This window comes from Schistocerca americana, chromosome 8, assembly GCF_021461395.2.
Source record: "Schistocerca americana isolate TAMUIC-IGC-003095 chromosome 8, iqSchAmer2.1, whole genome shotgun sequence".
In the NCBI taxonomy this organism is placed as follows: domain Eukaryota; kingdom Metazoa; phylum Arthropoda; class Insecta; order Orthoptera; family Acrididae; genus Schistocerca; species Schistocerca americana.
Window position 1 is genome coordinate 408,231,654 of NC_060126.1, and position 20,955 is coordinate 408,252,608.

The following is a 20,955-nucleotide window of genomic DNA, read 5'->3' on the forward strand; positions in this document are numbered from 1 at the left end:
GAGAGAGAGAGAGAGAGAGAGAGAGAGAGACAGAGAGAGAGAGAGAGAGAGAGAGAGAGAGAGAGAATGCTCTCCAGCAACTTGTTACACCCAGATATCTGTTGGTTAACTCCTTTAGTGACTCACTGATATTTTAAAATAGGGACAAGGCACAGAAACACACAACAGAAAACAGCATTCACACTATCGTTCAAACACTAGTAGTAGTACACACATTCACACACACAAACACCCAAATACAAAGTCCTGTGACCATGGAAAGACTAATTACTGATACTCAGTTACTGAAAGCAGTTGCCAGAGTTGATGGAGGTGGAAAGGGGTAGCAAAGGAAGGAAGGAGGGAGCAGTGGGAAAAGAGGCAGATCTTTGAACAGATAATTTTGCAGCTGCACAACAAGCTGAAAAGAGCACAGAGGGTACAGAAAAAAAAAACAAAGAAATGTAGAAAGAGTGGGGTGGTGAACCGAGGAGGCAAAAAAGGGGAAGGTGAAAGGGAGAGAAAGGTGAAGATGGAGGAAGATATGGGAGACAGAAAGGAGAGGGATTGAAAGGGGGGAGATGAGAGGGGGGAAAGAGGGTGAGGGCGAATGCCCACATGTGGGGGGGATTGAGGAAGAGTGGTGGGAGAAGGCCATGTGTAATGATGCACTGCCTACTCCCACCACTGTTCCCCTGCCCCCCCCCCCCCCTCCCACATGTGATGAGCGTTCTCCCTCTCCCTCTTCCCTCCTTTTCTCCCTCTTCACCTTTCCCTCCTTTTTCTGCTCCCCCTTTTCATCCCTTCCATCTCCTTCCCCTCTTCCTACATCTCTTCTTGTCATACCCTCCACACTTGTTGTGTGGCTTTGTTGTCACCTGTCTGGAAGGCTGCCTCTTTCCTGTTACCCCGTCCTTGTGTACTACCCTAATCCTTCCTCATCTCCATCAGTTCAGGCAATTGCTTTGAATAATGGAGCACCAACAATCAATCATGCAGTCACCCCCAGAGTGTCTGTGTGGTTGTGTGTGTGAATGTGTATACTATTGCTAGAAAAAGAGCTACTACTTGATAGCCAGCTTGAATGATGTTTTCTATTACATGTTTCTGTGCCCCACACATCAGTCTGCTGTAAGGGATTTGTTGCCTTCCCCTTATTTTAGATTTTCCTCCACCCAGGAATTTGTATTCTTGTTTTTCATAGGTATTTTAGTTACATGACGCCAAACTGCTGGCCATTAAGAGTGCAAAACCATGGAGGTGATATGCAATAAACTTCAAATTAGCATGCAGTGTACTACGTGTTTGTATATGAAAATTAATATCGTCTTAGCTCAATTGCACAAAGTAGATAAGAGTAATGCCATGTACGTTGATTAAATAGAGGAATTCTCAATCAGAAATTATATTGGAATAAAGTCTGTTCATGAGATGCTCATTTACTATAGGTTTCAGAAGCAGACACGATTAAAAAGCAACTTCAGAATTAAAAAGTGGCCCACCTAGGCTGTGGCTTATTGTTCTGTAGTATTAGTCTTTTCAGTAGTCAGAACACTGTGACTGTCATGAAAATATGGAATCAATAAGTTCAGTAGGGCCACCCTATGCAACAGTTATTTTGTTTGCTCCCCACTCAGGATCAAACAGCCATGTCACATACTTTGGTACAGGAAACCAGCTTTTTACAGGAAGACAGTGTGATGAGGTCTGTAGCACTATAGACTTTCAGCATGGTGATCATTGTTGCAATAACAGAAAGAGGTGCACCAATAGCAGTACACCCAATGACAGCACAGGACACTGCAATTGTTAAAACAGCATTATTTATGATGACTTCTGTTCTTGAATGCAGCATCATTGTGGCTGTATCCATGTGCAGAGTCACTGAGGAGAGTAGACATTGCCAGATAGCATTCACCATCATGATAAAGGCCCAGCACCTGGACTCATTACATAAGGTGTCATTGGGCATGTAGTAAGTAATTTGGACTGAAACTATTATATTTATGACATGTTATGATCATTGGCTCTATGCTGTAACATGTCACTCTAAAATGTGTGAGAGGAGGGAAGCATTTGAATTACCATGGACGCTGAGTGAGAATAAAATATACAGTTTATGTAGCTATATCTATAATAGGTCAGTGGTAATAGTGAATTCTCAATCATACCATCAGAGCAACCTAATCTATATCTATAATAGATCAGTGGTAATAGTGAATTCTCAATCATAATATCAGAGCAACTTAATAATTTGAGCCTCCGCCATTCACAAGTGTGATGATGAGTGAAAACTGGAAAATTCCAATCATAGTTAATAAAAGTTCACATAATAATGTAGCTGCTCCATATGATCAGATACTCAACTTTGATATCCTCAACAGTTGTTGCTTCAAAAAGTTCCAGCATTTGATGTTGCTGATGATCTAATTTCTAGGTAAAACAGAGTATATCACTTTTCTTGTCTTCTTGTCTTGTATTGTGACTAATTTGGATACACATTGATGATGTATACATTTCTTGCCTGACAGCCTCTGAAAGAGTAGAGATATTATTTTAAATAATCATAATAAATAAACTTTGTAGCTTTTCAGAAATAGGGGAGGTGTAAATTTTCAAGAACATATGGTGCAACATGGCTGCACACTTCATATCAGGAAATTTTAAAGTGAGTTATTAACAAATGACTTACTCCCTTAGTTGCTAATTTAAGTTGGACAACATATTAATGTGAAATTTAATCTGAGATAGTAAACTCATTTGTACTGATATTTAAAGGGCAGTATACTACTGGAGCTGGGTGTAGACATAACAATACAAAGCCCAGAAAGTTAAAAATGCAAGCTAAGTTGATCTCTTCAGAGAATGTTATCATGAGGAAGGCATTTCAGATAGGGATGAGTAGATAGTCACATTTCACCTATCTTTGAGTCTTTAAAAAAGATACTGCAAGACAGAATGTTATCACTGCTGTTCTGACCTACATTGATATGGAGGGTGCTTGACAGTTGCCTTAACCAGCACAATCTCCAGATCTCTTATGTATTGAAATATCTTGTCATGGGTTTCAAAGACATTGGTACAAAAACACTCACCAGCGACCATTATTAATTTACTCAGACACAGAACTGAAGCATCATGGAATGGTTACCTTTATTTGTCTTCCAAGACCAGTTTGACTTGTTGACCTACTGAGTTAGCATCATTTTTGCAGCTGGAGGTGGCAGCTCCGTGAACTAAATTTTGTACTCTGTATTACCTGAATCACCAACATATTTGATTGTGTATTCTTCCTTCTATACTGTATACATACAATGTGTAAAATTTCATTATTTTCTCTGTTGTGTACTTCATACACAAGGGTAAGGAGAGGTGGGCTACAGAGTGGTTCAGCAACTTTTGTCATAGGAAAACTGGATTACTTAACTTGTACTGCTCCAAGCATATGAAGACTCATTACAAATAATGCAGCAAGAATTAGAGTCAAGCTCATACAATAGCAACTATGATGAGATTAGCTGTACTAAGCATGAATGATGGTGTCATAGCATGAGACTCCATGTGCAAGTCGGTTTAATGGCTGCTGCCAGCCATCCTATATTGCAGCAGTAGAGGGTGCCTGTAGTCCAGAGCTGCTGGAGGTGTGGCTCAGCAGACACACACCAATGGGTCTGCCTGATTCCATGTGACCACTATTGCCATCAGACGGAAAACTGAAATTCCATTACTTCACAATGCCTGTAGGGTGGTTTCAGTACATGACACTACATGCTGTCTTTCCTGTTGTTGCAACTTTAACAGCCATCAGTGCATTATTTTGCTCTGCAAAATGCACAGTATTACATTTCAGAACATTTACATTAATTTGTGGTCTTTGCAACATTTTAATATTATACAGTTTTTGCAAAGATTACTTCATTCCAGATAACTAATTCTCCAGAAAAAGTGTAAGGGTGCTATTAATATTGTCTGTTAGGAACATCTGAAAGAAATTCTAGGCAACCATTAACAACTGGAATTGTTCCAGAATATATAAAACTTAAGAGAATCTTATCACTCTGTTGAGTGATCCTGAAAATATTGATAACTGGAGGTTGGTTTCACTACAGCCATCTGGGGAAAAAACATGAAACTGCTACAAAAGAAAAATTGACATGTTTCTTAAACAAGTTCAACATCCTCAGTAAATCTGTTACATATTAAGATCAGGTAAAAACTCAGAAGATGCTACTGTAGTCCATACAAAACATATCTCAGAAGCATTGGACATACGATTCTAAGGAATTGGCATCTTTGTAGATTTATCAGTGGCATTTGACATAGTTCATTATGCCATCTATCCTCAGAACCTAGAAAATCAAGGGGAAAATAAATGTATGATATTCATCATTCAGATCTTATTAGAACAACTGATGATGATATTTAACTCTCTTAAAAAGATCTAAAAATGGTAAACAAAACTTTTGTCTGATGTTAAGACCTAAAAATAGGCACCACACTAGGAAATATCTTAGGACCAACCATATTAATGATTTCCCAGATACTATCAGTTTTTGCAAAAAGAAGTCTAAGGATACTCTTAATGTTATGAAAGGAAGGTTTCTCAGCAGAGAGGCTGAGTCACAGATAGGCCCAATGAAAAGACTGTCACTAATAAGCTTTCGGCCAGAAAGGCCTTTGTAAAAAATAGATCACACACACACACACACACACACACACACACACACACACACACACACACACAAAACTCTCACACACATGATTGCAGTTCCAGCAACTGAAGCCACACTGCAAGCAGCAGTACAAGTGCATGATGTAAGTGGCGACTGAGTGGTGATAAGGAGGAGGCTGGGGCAGGGAGGGGGAGGGATAGTTGGGTGGCATGGGTGTCTGTGAAGTGCTGCTGAGAGTATGCAGGGACAAGTTGGAGAAAGGGTAGGGCAGCCATGTGCAGTCAGGAGGTTAGATGGAGTGCAGGGGTGATGTGGGGTAGGGGGGGAGGGGTGTAGCAGAAAAGGAGAGAAGTAAAAAGACTGGGTGTGGTGGTAGGGGAGGGGGGAGGGGTGTAGCAGAAAAGGAGAGAAGTAAAAATACTGGGTGTGATGGTGGAATGAGGGCTGCATAGTGCTGGAATGGGCAAGGATCTGAGACCAGGAAAGTTACGGGAACATAGGATATATTGAAGCAAGAGCTCCCCCTTCACAATTCAGAAAAGCTGGTGCTGGTGGGGAGGTTCCATATGGCACAGGCTGTGAAGCAGTCATTGAAATGAAGGATGTCGTGTTAGGCAGCGTGCTCTACACCAGGGTGGTCCACTTGTTTCTTGGTGGCCATTCATGTGGACAGACAGATTGTAGGTTTTCATACCCACATAGAATGCAGCACAGCGGTTGAAGCTTAGGTTGTATATCACATGACTAGTTTCCAGTGGCACCAGCTTATAAAACATATTGGGGAGCAGTGGGGGACATACTGGGGGTCTTGCCCCAGAAAATTTTCTAAATTTTAGATGAAGAATAGTGAGTTTTAAAAAATTTTAAAGCATTTTAGAGGCATATGATCAATGTTAGAAACCCCAAAAACTGAACTCTCGATAACTCAACACTCTGGGAAACTCGTCAAACCTGACACAGTTTTTGGCTTTGAAAAAAGAAACAAAACATAAACATGCATGGTATTTTTGTAAAAAGATAATTTAATTTACAGTAATAATCATACTTATAGACTATTACAGAGCAGTGAATATATAGCTATGAAAAGACTGAAATTATATTTAAATAAATCCTAAACTATTATTAAAAGAACAAAACATAAAATATCACTGTTGCACAGTAATAGCACTTTGATTAATAAGTGAAATAGCTAATTAAGCTTGCTTTCAATAATGCTCAGGGTTCATTAAATAAAAATAGTATCTTGAAGTTAATGCTTTAATGCAGTTAATAAAGTTAATACAGTATGCTTGATACTTTCGATCAAAAAGTATGTAAATAGCAGGTTTTAATTGGGTCTCACACCCTAAAAATATTTAAGCATTTGAAAATAACTAATACAGTACTATAGTAATATAGTAATACAGTACTAAACTAGTACTAATATTTTGAAACTGAAAATTTAACATTATGTATGTATTTAATTCTTTATTTTATAAAGATTTTTACTATTGCTCTAAATGCCGTTATTAGGGCTAGAGTGTCTTTAGAAAGGTGCAAATGTTGACTGTCTGACTGATTACTGAATATGAAGTCGTTGATGACTTGTCAGATATCCAATTCATCCAGAACATCTTGGTGGGTATGAAGAACAGCCATGTTGTTCAACTGCTTCTGTCCCATTGTTGATCGGAGGTATGATTTCAGACATCTAAGAGCACTAAATGACCATTCTGCTGTTGCTGTTGTTACTGGAGCTACTTGGAGAAGCTTAATGCACTTCACTACTTCACATAACATTTTCCAACTGCAAGCTCTTGTGTAATCTATTTTCTTACATCATGCATGTTTTTTAAGACCATTTGTTTTTTATTAGCAATATCAACGAACATATTCAAGTGTAAGTGCAGTCTCTCAATGCCTAGACCATTTTTGGAAAACTCAGATGATTTTTCCAAATTTGTTTCATGTCTGTTTATTAAAAGCAAGCACTCTGGTTCAACTGCAATGATCTGTGTGAGTCCAGTTGAAGCAAACTGCTCAGTAATGCAAGACTGCACCATTTCACAAACTTCAATATAAATAGCTTTGTAGTATTCGTCTGGGGTTTTGAAAGTTTGCTGTGAGCTGGCCTCATTGTTTTCATACTTCTTTAGAATACTTCAATTCCAAGGAAGTGAAGGATCATCAACTTGTGAAGGTTTTTCTTTTAAACACAATTCCCAAAAGTGTTCAAAACTATCACACATTCCACTCAATATAAAAATCAAGCCCTCTTATATTTTTTCCAGATCAGCAACGTTTAGATGAGGGCATTGAATTTTTTCATTGACATCCTCTACTTGGTTCATTGCATGGCAATAAAGATGTAAAAAAAAAATAAGTCTTGAATTGTAATATTGACTCAAAGTAGCCTACACATTTGTAACCTGCCTCTGTTTTGTCCTCTGCAGAAAATGTTTCAAAAAACTCTAGAAGTTCTTCAAAGTTTTTCAATATTCTCAAGATACTAGAAGATCACATAGTCCATCAAATCAGGCAAAGGGGTCATAGACCAGCTTGGTCATTGGAGCTCTCACAGCATACGCTTCTGAAAAGTCCCATCCTTTTGTTGGATTCCCTTATGGTGTTTATTAAGTCCTTGGCTAAAGCCATAATATCCCTCATAGATGTAAGATGGCGGAGACTCTACAACTGCCAAGTCTAAACTGTGAGCAGTGCAGTGTACATAACGTGCTTTTGGTTGTATATCCAAAACTAACTTTTTTCAGTCCTTTGAGCTTACCTCTCATATTCAAGGCACAATCATAGCACTGTCCTGTTAAGTTATCCATTGACAAATCAAGACAAGCAAAAACGTCTTTTAAAACCCTAAATAGAGTTTGTGATTCAGTGTTGAGGGTCTCGTATAAGCCAATAAAGTTTTCATTGATGATTAAGGAATCATTGACAGTACAAATAAAAAATGACACTTGTTTGTGAATCAAAGAGTCCCTTGTTTCATCAGAAATGTTCAGTCTTCCTGATTGAAGCCAATATGTTTCTTAACACAGACTTTCCTAGTAGATCAATGATCTCATTTTGAATATCGTGGGATGTCCACTTATACCCCAAATGCTCTAACCAATCTTTAAACTCAGGTATATCATTCTTTCAGAGTTCCAACAATTGAAAAAAAATTGAGTTTACATCTTCATGCCCTCTGATTGCTAGTCCTTGTTGGCATAGAAATTGCACGGTAGTAAAAATTGTCTCATGAGTTAAATGGCCTATCTTCATATCACTATCTAACTGTTCAATTGGGAGGCCACACTTCGGTTAGTGATAGAATTTAGTTTCAGAACACCTTCTTTATGCGTAAACGTATTTTCATGAAGACAGAATTTTTCCAAAGCCTTTTTCTAGTTAGAAAACCCTACAGAAGTAAATGCATCTTCTTGTTTTGAAGAAAATTGTAACAGATATTTAGCATTTGCCTCTTTGCAGGTTTTGCCAAAAACTTTTTTGGTAGATGCTTCATATTCTAGCCATATATATTTGATCAACCAAGACTTCTGAAACAATCTTCCCTTACTGGATTGTCCAGGTATGAGCTGTGAATGGTTCTTGCCTGAAGATGATGAAGATATTGACGACACAATAATTGTTGGAAGTTGACTTGTAGTATCATCAACTTCCAAGTGTGCCTTTTTGGTAACAAATTTATCCATTGCAAACTTGATTCACAATACACTAAGAGACTAAAGTAAATGAATAAAATATAGTCATATAAAATAGCCCACTAAACACTATAGTCGGAACACTAAACATGTCTGCAGCATGCACTGAATGAAACTATCCACACTGAATGACTGCGACAGCAAGGTGAGCTTTCTATAGCTGCTGCATCGTAATTTCTTGAAGCATCAAGGTGACATGAGGCAGAGGGTTCCAGGTGCTTCTGCTTCAGTCCTTTTGATGTCATCGTGGCCACAGCACTGGCCCGCTGGCGGTAGACTTTACCCAAAGCTTCACGCACCGGGACAAATTCTAAGTGTGCCTGCAGCACCGTAGCACTAACCTGATTCACACCAATAATTTTCAGTTAACCTGCTTACTACCTTAATAGTTATTTGTTTTAACTCATTACTGAATGTATTTTAAAAGGTGACTACCGTCAAATAAGGAAAATAAAAAATTCCAACATAATTTTGTGATTTTAAAAAGCATAATATAACTAATAATTTTCTCAAATTATTGGAGGGCTCTGTCCCCCTAAACAAAATTTTGAGGGGGCTCGGGCCCCCTCAGGCCCCATGGAGTCGGCACCTGTGGTGGCTTCAGAGGTAGCCCTGCCTTTGATGGCTCAGGTGATGTTTGTGAGTGAACTGGAGTAGGTGGTGGAGGGAGGATGTATGGGTCAGGTCTCGCAACTAGTTGCATTAATATTAGAGAAGGAAAGTTGCTACTCACCATATAGCGGAGATGCTGAGACACAATAGGAACAAGAAAAAAATTCACACAATTATAGCCTTCGGCCGTTAAGGCCTTTGTCAGCAATAGACACACATACACACACGCACACACACTCATGCAAATGCAACTTGCAGACATGTCTATAGTCTCAGACAACTGAAACCACATTGTGAGCAGCAGCACCAGGGCATGATGGGAGTGGCAACTGAATGGAGGTAAGGAGGAGGCTGGGGGATGGAGGGGGATGAGTAGTATGGTAGGGGAAGCAGACAGTGAAGTGCTGCAGTTTAGACAAAGGGCAGGAGAGAAGGTGGGGAGGAGGGGGGGGGATAAGTAGCAGAAAGAAGAGAAATAAAGGTCTCTTTAATTTTCCTGTAGGCAGTATCTGTCTTACCCCTAGTGAGATAAGCCTCTACATCCTTACATTTGTCCTCTAGGCATCCCTGCTTAGCCATTTTGCACTTCCTGTTGATCTCATTTTTGAGACGTTTGTATTCCTTTTTGCCTGCTTCATTTACTGAATTTTTGTATTTTCTCCTTTCATCAATTAAATTCAATATCTCCTCTGTTACCCAAGGATTTCTACTAGCCCTCATCTTTTTACCTACTTGATCCTCTGCTACCTTCACTATTTCATCTCTCAAAGCTACCCATTTTTCTACTACTGTATTTCTTTCCCTCATTCCTGTCAATTGTTCCCTTATTCTCTCACCGAAACTCTGTACAACCTCTGGTTTAGTCAGTTTATCCAGGTCCTATCTCCTCGAATTCGCACCTTTTTGCAGTTTCTTCAGTTTTAATCTACAGTTCATAACCAATAGATTGTGGTCAGAGTCCACATCTGCCCCTGGAAATGTCTTACAATTTAAAACCTGGTTCCCGAATCTCTGTCTTACCATTATATAATCTATCTGAAACCTGTCAGTATCTCCAGGCTTTTCCATGTATACAACCTTCTGTTATGATTCTTGAACCAAGTGTTAGCTATTATTAAGTTATGCTGTGTGCAAAATTCTACCAGGCGGCTTCCTTTTTCATTTCTTGCCCCCAGTCCATATTCACCTATTACGTTTCCTTCTCTCCCTTTTCCTACTATTGAATTCCAGTCACCCATGACTATTAAATGTCATAGTTAGGGAATAAAATCTCAATCCTAAGAAAAGGAAAAGGAAATGAGAAAGTGGTGTGATAACATCAGACAAAACTTTACAACAATCTGCCACAATAAATTAATCACATCAAATGATTTGTAAGATTTAGAAATAGTCTTAAGAAATATTTGACAACTGTTTTTGTTCAGTAGGGGAGTATATGTGTAAATAATTATTACTGTAGGTAAATAAGATATAAGGATTTATTGAATTAAAATGCATTTGACTTTGTGTAAATGACCCTTGTAAATTTATTTTATAGAATTACATTTTGATTATGTTGTGTATGTAAGCAAATTCAGCTCAATATTGTGCATCAGATTTGAATTATTGAGTTTTTCAATTATATTTATTGATATAAAAGTGGAATTTTTTGTGTGTTGCATGTGTAACTATTAATAATGAAGAAGTAAATGTAATAGTTCACCATGTAGTTGATGCATGGAGTTGTATACAGGGACATAAACAAGAATGAAACTGTTGCTACCTTTTGAGAATTATTTTTCAAAGCAAGTAGAATACGCATACACACTCACAGGAACACGTAGCCATGGAGGCGTATGTGTGTGTATGTACGTATGTGTGTACCATTAATGCTAAAGAAGGATTCACCCATACGCCAGCAGTGGTCTCAGTCTAATTCAAGTGCCTGTCAACAACTCAACTATGCAGTGAGTTGTTGCCTTTATTCTTTCTATTATTTGTGTTTCACTGAAGACTTTTCACTACTGTGTTTATTTATCAGTTACTATATTCATGCTGAGAAGGAATCATTTGTGGTCCATAAAATAAATAACTATTTGTACATGAAAAATTATTTATACAATGAAAAAATCTGCAAGAGGCTGAAAGTTACAATATTATGGAAATGAAAGTTGCCACTCACCATGTAGCAGGGATGCTGAATTGCAGATCGACACAATAAAAAGTCTGTTACAAATAAAGCTTTTGGCCCATAAGGCCTTCATCAGAGTTGCCTGAGACTGCAATCAAATGTGTATGTGAGTGTGTGTGTGCGTGCGTGTGTGTGTGTGTGTGTTGTCTATTTTTTATGAAGGCCTTACAGGTTGAAAGATTTATTTGTGACAGTCTTTTTGTTGTGACTAACTGCGACTCAGCATCTCTGTTATATGGTGAGTGGCAACTTTTCTTTTCATAATATTGTTACATTCCATCCTGGATTTTCCATTGTTTGATTGAGGCTGGAAGTTATGTAGACATGTTCAATGTAGCAGTTTTGTATTTTTAACTTGCTCTTCTAAGCAAACAATCTGTGCCATATAAATTTTCAAAGACTAAATAAACAAAAAAGTCAAATTAATGTATGATATGCTTCCCTGGACAGGCCCAAATTAGCTCCTACATACGTCTGTGACTCTGCATCCAACACAGCATGCTGTATTCTCCTTACTAAGAAATCCTCAATCCACTCGCAAACTTCATATAAGAAGCCATAAGTTCAAAATGATGAAAGTTTATGAGATACAATCAAACCTCTTTGAAAGTCGAGAAATACTGCATCCATGCAATCACCTCGGTCTATGTCTTTGAGTATGCCATGATAGAAAATCAGGAACTGGATTTCATGTGGCTACTACCAGAAGTTTTCCATCCTCTGAACTCAATGAAAAAATTATTAGAGAAAAGAGCAGTTAACACTTTGGAAAACAAATTTTCATTCGTTTAAAATGGGTTATCTCAAGGAAGTACTGGTGTCATATAAATTTCTGACATAATGCTTTATTTTTTATTCAGAGAGTGCAACAATAGAAAATCACTTTACATAAAATCAACTACAGTTCAAGTATGTGGTTTGATTTTCTCAGCTTATGGATTCTTCAAATGACATGATTACTTGAATAAAACAGTTAACACTTCAAATCATGATAACGTTTATAGGCTAATAACTTAAAGTAAAATTAGCTATGTCATTACCTCATCACAACTAGCCATAAAATTGGCACACTATTCATAGATGTCAGTGTGAAAATTTTAAAGATGAAATACAAATGTATATATTAAAAAAGCAAAGTGGGCATTTTTATTGAAAAAACTTTTAATTTCAATATGGAAGCCAGAAATTAAAAAGCAGAAGAGTATAAAATTATGTAACTGCTAATGGACCAGGACTCAGGACAGCAGATATGAAGGAGCTGTCTAATGTAAGCTTTTGGAAGTGTTTGGGGCTTGTGACTCAAAATATTTACAGAATAGCTTCTGTCTCAGCACAGTACATAACGGATCATAGTTGTGTGCAGTCAGTTGACTCTGTTGTAACAGTTCTTTATTATTCATATTTAAGTAAAGTGTATTTTTAGTACAACTGAAAAATTTATCTAAATACGGTATTTATTTTTGAAATGGAAAAAATATGTACATCTAGAAATGTATTGTCAAAAGAATGGTTAAATTTTATGTATGTAATAAAATGGAACCCCTACAGCTGTCCTTATGATGTTATTTATCATATGGCTACTAGTTTCAGTGTATCAGTGCACCATCTTCAGGCCTTAACCCCCCCCCCCCCCCCCCCACCCTCCTCCCTCAGCACCAGTTAACTAATCAAACACATGATCCATCAGTGGCCAACATCTATGAACTGGTTTTCACAGACTACCTGGAACAACCATGTTATGTCTCCAATCATTAACTAACAACCAGTTCATAGATGTTGACTACTGATGAATCATGTATACAACTGGAATTAACCCCCTGAGCATATAGTCTGGGAGACGAGTCTTTGGTATTGACAGCTCGGTAGCGTCTTTCCGTTGCCTAGCGACCGCAGGCAGGCAGCCAATGACGGCCTGACTTTGAGTGGGTAGAAAGGGCCACGTTGCTGCTCTGAAACCCGGTCGCGCGCGCTTATGAAACTTACCAGTGTCTCGCGTGCAGGCGGTGCGGTCGTTCGTCGTTTGTCTGAAGTTGAATTCGCAGTTTATTTCGTTTTTGTTGTTTTTAGTGTTTCTTTGTTTATGTTTCGTTGTAAACAATGTCTAGTGCGGCGGGTAGTACCAGCCCAACACAAGAAGTGAAACGGAGGAAGAAAAGTGTGCTACACACCCAGGCCCGTGAATTCGTGTGCTCTGTGAGGGATTACTTTGAGAAAGAAAAGGACAAAGGTGGGCCCTTAATTCCTGTTACTCAGGTTGTGAAGAGAACTGCAGCAGCATTGAAAATAAGTAAGAACACTGTTGTAAAGATAGGGAAAGAACAGTATAGTGTAGATTGTGACGAGAGTGGCTCAACAAAGCTGCACACTCCAGGAAAGAAGTGACCGAGAAATAAGCAGGTGACAGCTTTGGACGATTTTCAGAAAGACGCTATTCGTCGTCATATATACAGCTATTATAAGAGAAGGGAACATCCCACTCTACCTAAATTACAGGTGTCGCATCAAAAAGACGATCTTTTTAAAGGGAGCAAATTTTCATTGCGTACAGTGTTGAAAGACATAGGCTTCAGCTATTCACTGTTTAACGGACGCAAAATATTAATGGAAAGGACAGATGTAGTTGCATGGCGGTGCAGATTTCTGCGCAGGATCATGGGTGTGGAATTCGAAAGTATAGTGTGGTTAGATGAAACTTGGGTCAATGCCAGCCATTCTTTACGCAGAGGCTGGAATGATGGAACGCCCGAGGGGACAATGGCAGTGCCTGTTGGCAAAGGAGGGCGTATTATTGTCTTACATGCAGGAACATCGAAAGGTTTTGTGCCAAACTGCTTGAAAATCTTTCGGTCAAAAAAGACGGGAGATTACCATGAAGAAATGAACAGTGTAGTATTTCAAGAATGGTTCGAGACATCGCTTATAACGAATTTGACAAGTCCATCAGTGATTGTTATGGACAATGCGCCGTATCATTCCGTTGTTCACGATAAGGCACCAACCTTGGCAACAAAAAAAGACGATATCATTCAGAGGTTGAAACGGCGAAAAGTAGATTTCAGAGAAGATTTAAGGAAGGCGGAACTGCTCGAAATTGTGGCACAAAAGAAACCCCAATTTCCAACATATGTAATTGACGAGATTGCTAAAAGGCAAGGGCATGAAGTCGTTCGGCTACCTCCATACCACTGTCACTTCAATGCAATTGAAGGAGTGTGGGCGTAGATAAAAAATTACATTGCTGCAAACAATAAAAAATTCACGATCTCTGAAGTGGAAACTCTCCTTCCAGCAGCTATCAATAAAGTGACAAGCGAGACGTTGTCTAAAATTGTAAACAGCACTGCAAGTGCCATCAGAGAGGCTGCCAAAACCGAAGGGGTTGTGGAAGAATGCATCTGGGAGAGAGCAGTGATAGTTCGAGTAGTGCTGAGGAAGACAATGTCAAATCAGATTCTGACAGTGATGTGAGTGGTGTTTTTCCATTACAGTAACTACAACGTATTCAGGAATGTAAGGAGGGAGTTTGCTATCGATCTACAACCAGATCATCATATTGTGAGTACTTTCTTCAGATTATAACTCTTAATACACTGACCAATTATTCTGTAGCTTGTAGTAGAACAAATTAATAATGCTAATACTTAACAATGTAAACCAAAACTGCTAATGTTCAACAACTTGCGAAAATAGTTTTCATTTCAGTTGTGTAGTTTAACAAATAACTTTATTATGTTTCAGCATCTTAGATACTTGTACTAAATAGCTCTTATCAGTTTTCGAGTTAATATATTTCAAGCATCAACTTTAAATAAATTCGCGCGTACCAATACAACTTGTATTTTGTCTCGCTTTTATTTCTGCTGCTAGAGAATGCGTGTAGCAGACAGGGCGCCGCGTGCTGTGAGCCACGTTCGGCAACAGCGCCGTCTGCCCGCCGGAACTGTCAGTACCAATCACTCGTCTCACGGACTGTAGTTAAGACCTGAAGATGGTCCACTGAAGCACTGAAACTGGTAGCCATATAATAAACAACATCATAAGGACAGCTGTAGGTGTTCCATTTTATTACATAAGTGAATGGCCAAAGACATTCAAACCACCAACCAGAAGGAAGGACATACAGAAACTTGTCTGTCTATTGTGTGTGTGTGGGGGGGGGGGGGGGGGCAGTGGGTGTGCGAAGGGGTGTCCACAGATTTTTGATGAATACTTCTCTTTCCCAATAGTCTTCTGAATAAATCTAATGTCTTCTTCAACGTTTACTAATTTGTCCCAGCAATGCATAATATGAGTAAGATGCATTCACCAGCTGTAACACAAGATGGTAACTCATCATATTACAGCAGTAATAGTTATGTAGGAGTGGACTCATACATTTGTAAATACTAGGAAAAATAATGGGTAATATGAATAATATAATAACAAAAAGTAGATGGTGCAGCATTGTTGAATATGAGAAACACTAACATTAAAAAAGAACTAGTTTAGTTACTGAGTTGTAATTGCCCTATGACTTTTATATAATTTGTAGTACAGCTCATATCTTTGCATGACAACAGACACAGCAGTTCTGCTACCACACATGAAATGATGTCTCTGATTTATGTTCCATTATGGTTCTGAAATCATGTGGATGGAAATGATAAACAAAAAATAAGGACAATCACCTGTAGTTAAATGATGGGTTGCTCATAGGCACATGTTTCAAGCTTTTGTCTTTGTCTGTCTCGTGCAAATTCACTTCCTCTCCCTCCCCTAGCCCCTCCTCTTGCCTCTCCCCCCCTCCTCTCTCTCTCTCTCTCTCTCTCTCTCTCTCTCTCTCTCTCTCTCTCTGTGTGTGTTAATCATTTATTTTATGTTGTAATTTGTAAATAAAACTGAGGAACACTGTTAGACTGAGTTTGTGATTCGCAGTCTTACAATTTTCTGCTCTTTATTCCTGTTATATCTGTTGGCAATGGTACCTTAATTTAAGCTGCCTTCATATGTTCTTTACTGTGATATTACCACATGTATTGTGATATTTTGTGTGTGAAAGCACATTCAGTAGTTAGAGAAACGGAATGTGTGGTTTTCACGCCCATGTATTACTGATAAATCCAGTGCTAAACCTAATAAACTGGTGACGAAAAATTAAAGAAGAGATCAATGCATATGCCTTTATGTAAAAATTTTCACTCTAATAGTATATGTGTGAAAAGAAGAAGAGGACAAGGAAGCAGCAAAGAAGTTCAATGTGCACAAGATTTCAGAAAACCTGCAAATGAACTACCTGCTGGGTCTCGTTGGATTTAAGTATGCAGCTTTCGTCATGGGCTTAGCATACATTCAGAAATCAAAGGACATGACTTTCGATGACATTTGACGGTGCCACTATGGCTGCAGTACTTTAGGACTTCGTTTTTATGAAACGCAATAAATAGCAAATCAAGTGTAGTCTTAGAAAGATCAGCTAATAAAATATTTGTGGACATTAATCACTGGTTCCTAGCCAATTATTTGTCACAAAACTTTAAAAAAACACACTACATGCAGTTCAGAACTTGTAAGGGGTGTCCCATGAGTATATGTCTAACATACGATGACAAGAAGATAGAAGAAGTGGACAGTGTTAAATTCTTGGGATTACAGCTTGATAATAAATTCAACTGGGAGGAGCACACCACAGAACTGCTGAAGCGTCTTAACAAATCTCTGTTTGCAATGCAAATTTTGTCAGACATAGGGGATATAAAAATGAAAAAGCTGGCATACTATGCTTACTTTCATTCCATAATGTCATATGGGATTATTTTTTGGGGTAATACATCAAGCCAAGCTAAAGTTTTCCAGGCACAAAAACGTGCAGTAAGAGTTATATGTGGTGTGAACTCAAGAACATCCTGCAGAACCTGTTTAGGGAACTAGGGATACTAACTACTGCTTCCCAATATATTTATTCCTTAATGAAATTTGTCATTAAAAATATATCACTTTTTCAAACCAACAGCTCAATTCATGGAATCAATACTAGAAATAAGAATAATCTTCACAACGATTTAAAGTCACTTAGTCTTGTACAAAAAGGTGTGCATTATTCAGGGACACACATTTTCAATAACTTGCCAGCAGCCATAAAAAGCTTAACAACCACTGAAATTCAGTTTAAGAGAAGCCCAAAGGATTTATTGGTGGCCAACTCCTTCTACTCCATTGATGAATTTCTCAGTAAAACCAACTTATATATATATATAAAAGTACGGTATAGCTTCTGCGCAATTTCAGTGCAGTAATGTGTTCATTGTAAATGTGTGTGTGTGTGTGTAAGTAGAATCTAACTTCTGCACCATTTCAGTGCAGTAATGTGTTCATTGTAAATAAGTATTATAGTAGTTGTCTTATATGTTTATTACCTTATAAATAAATAAAAAACTTTTTTATTTTAAATTCAGTGCATTAGTATTTGTAAAATGACTTTCATATAGTGTTCATTAAAAAATGACGATCATTCCACTTGGGACCTGTGGAATGGTACATTAGCTTATTTGTTTTAGCTGTAAATATTTGTCATGTATTGTTGTTTTTCTGACATGTTCCACATCCTGGAGGACCTCCTCACTACGGATCAATTGGAATGAAAGAAAATCTAATCTAATAAGTTTCACACGAGAAACGAACTTCCGGAAGAATCTATTCCACAATAGGTCACATGAGAAACGAACTTCCGGAAGAATCTATTCCACAATAGGCCTTGCTTATGTATCTTAGTAGAAATCTTCGGCGCAACACGTGAATTTAAAGGTAATCTGCAAGAAGTGCTGGGAGACACATTAGTGTGTGAAATGAAAATTAAAACACCGTCACTCATCTCTTTTGTATTCAGTTTATTTAAGTAACCAGTTTTGGTGTTGCATTACACCATGTACAAACCCCTTGATCAACGTAAATTGGGAGAAATCCAATCCCGCTTAGTCATAACAGGAGCCAATATTAAATACGAGTAACTGTTGTCCGTAGTTCTCTAGTTTGCGTGACACTACCATATCGGTAATTTGTTGACTGATTTGATTACTCTAAAATCGTCGTCAGAGTCCAGAACTCTCGGGCTGCCAGAAGGCGCAGTTTTAGTTATTTATGACGTAATTTCGTTAGCCCATATTTAATGAAGCCGTTTTCGAAGTATATTCGATTGAGTTTCAAAGAAAGAATATTTAAATACGGCAGTGTAGAGCTCGCCTCGTTGTGGAAAATACGTTTGTCATTCTGGTTTCCAAATTTCGCATGTATGAAATGCACTACTTTGCCCACAATCAGCGCTACACGTTGAGTCCACAACTGGCAGAGAAACAGCTCTACAGCAATATATACAGGCAGATCTAATAGACCAGTAGAATGTCGATAACGGAGTTTATCAGGAACGTGGAGATCCACAAATGCCAAGGGGGCGGGGGGGGGGGGGGGGGGGGGGGGCTGGGGCTCATAGATGCAAAGCTACAGTATTGCAGCAGTAATCGTTCCAAGCACGCCGCATTAAGAAGAGAATGGTTTGCAGATTAATTTCTTGAAGATGGAGCTGTACTGTCGTAATTTACCAAAGTCTAAAAATATGTGCTACAGTTTGTGAATGTGAAACTCTGCTATGACGTTTAATAGAAATTAATATGGAATAAAGAATTAAGTTTAGCTGATTTGCATAGCCTTTTCTCCTCTACCTCTCCTTTTCTCCTCTTCCTTATAAACGAATCTGCAAACTTGACCCATGGGACTTTAATCTTGTAGATGATGTCTGTTCCACAGCCAGATGTTTTGCTTGCCAGAATTTTCTTAATTCAGTTGTATATTTGTCATGAAGGGATGAATTTAGCTCTGCAGATCAGATACTGTCAACCCATCCATGTTTAAATGCCATAGGAGGGCCTCAAGTAGGTTTTATGATCCACATCGATAAAATCCCACAAAAACCTACATATAGCATAGATATTCAAAAAGCGGACTGTTTCCTCCGTTACACACTTCATATTTACATTTGTTTACACGCTACCGACACAGCACCTATCCCAAAAACACATGTGACTATTACAGGGTTATTACAAATGATTGCAGCGATTTCACAGCTGTACAATAACTTTATTATTTGAGATATTTTCACAATGCTTTGCACACACATACAAAATCTCAAAAAGTTTTTTTAGGCATTCACAAATGTTCGATATGTGCCCCTTTAGTGATTCGACAGACATCAAGCCGATAATCAAGTTCCTCCCACACTCGGCGCAGCATGTCCCATCAATGAGTTCGAAAGCATCGTTGATGTGAGCTCGCAGTTCTGGCACGTTTCTTGGTAGAGGAGGTTTAAACACTGAATCTTTCACATAACCCCACAGAAAGAAATCGCATGGGGTTAAGTCAGGAGAGTGTGGAGGCCATGACATGAATTGTTGATCATGATCTCCACCACGACTGATCCATCGGTTTTCCAATCTCCTGTTTAAGAAATGCTTCTGCTTTAGCCTTTTCCGTAAGATTTTCCAAACCGTCGGTTGTGGTACGTTTAGCTCCCTGCTTGCTTTATTCGTCGACTTCCACGGGCTACGCGTGAAACTTGCCCGCACGCGTTCAACCGTTTCTTCGCTCACTGCAGGCCGACCCGTTGATTTCCCCTTACAGAAGCATCCAGAAGCTTTAAACTGCGGATACCATCGCCGAATGGAAATAGCGGTTGGTGGATCTTTGTTGAACTTCGTCCTGAAGTGTCGTTGCACTGTTATGATTGACTGATGTGAGTGCATCTCAAGCACGACATATGCTTTCTCGGCTCCTGTAGCCATTTTGTCTCACTGCGCTCTCGAGCGCTCTGGCGGCAGAAACCAGAAGTGCGGCTTCAGCCGAACAAAACTTTATGAGTTTTTCCACGTATCTGTAGTGTGTCGTGACCATATGTCAATGAATGGAGCTACAGTGAATTTATGAAATCGCTTCAATCATTTGTAATAGCCCTGTAGTTTAGAGTCGCCAAAGTTGGAAGAAGTTAAACTGTTTAGTTCTACCATTGACTAGAGCGCACACGCGATGCAAAAGCGCAGTGACTGGTAGCGCAGTTAAGCACAACCTAGAGTCGTGTAAACTAGGCTTTTAACATGTAAAATGTGGTTTAATAGAGTAAAATAAGGACGAATGTTCTTTTCAAACATTCGGAAATACTAATAATCTATTATTTCCAGTGCTGTACAGTCAAGCATGCATAACTATTAACAGTAGTCTATTATTATTTTCAGTTCAAAATTGCCAACGGTTTGTGTTGCGTGGAGAAACGGGCCAACGCTGTTGCGTAGGCCGTTGCAGATGCTATATGGATAAACTACTCGTGATCAGTGATCCACACGATTCGAGGGCTATTCAAAAAGAAGAAACAGATTTCAGACCTTTATTGCTAGCAAATTACAAAAGATAGGAGCGCAATTCCAGCGTTCCTGGTAAGAGAAAAGTTCAAACTTTCTGTAGTGTTGGCAGAAAAGCCAACACTATTTTTCTAGAGGAGGACGAAATGCACGCGTTTAATTACACGCTGACTGGCGTGAGGTCTGGAACAGGACAATATCTTGAGAATTGCAAATAAAGTACGTAGTTGATATAATACTTAACTTTAATCCACAACTTTAGAACATCTCTCGTTACGGTACATGCTTCATAATATTAATTATCAATTGAATACGGCGCCTTGCTAGGTCGTAGCAAATGTAGCTGAAGGCTATGCTAACTATCGTCTCGGCAAATGAGAGCGTCTTTGTCAGTGTAGCGTCGCTAGCAAAGTCGGCTGTACAACTGGGGCGAGTGCCAGGACGTC

The 20,955-nt window shown here is 38.7% G+C and overlaps 1 protein-coding gene across 1 annotated transcript in view; it reads right to left on the reverse strand.

Moving 5' to 3' along the window:
• The window catches only part of LOC124545889, a 113,570-nt gene that overhangs the window by 31,703 nt on the left and 60,912 nt on the right, over nt 1–20,955 (reverse strand). The window lies entirely within an intron of this gene.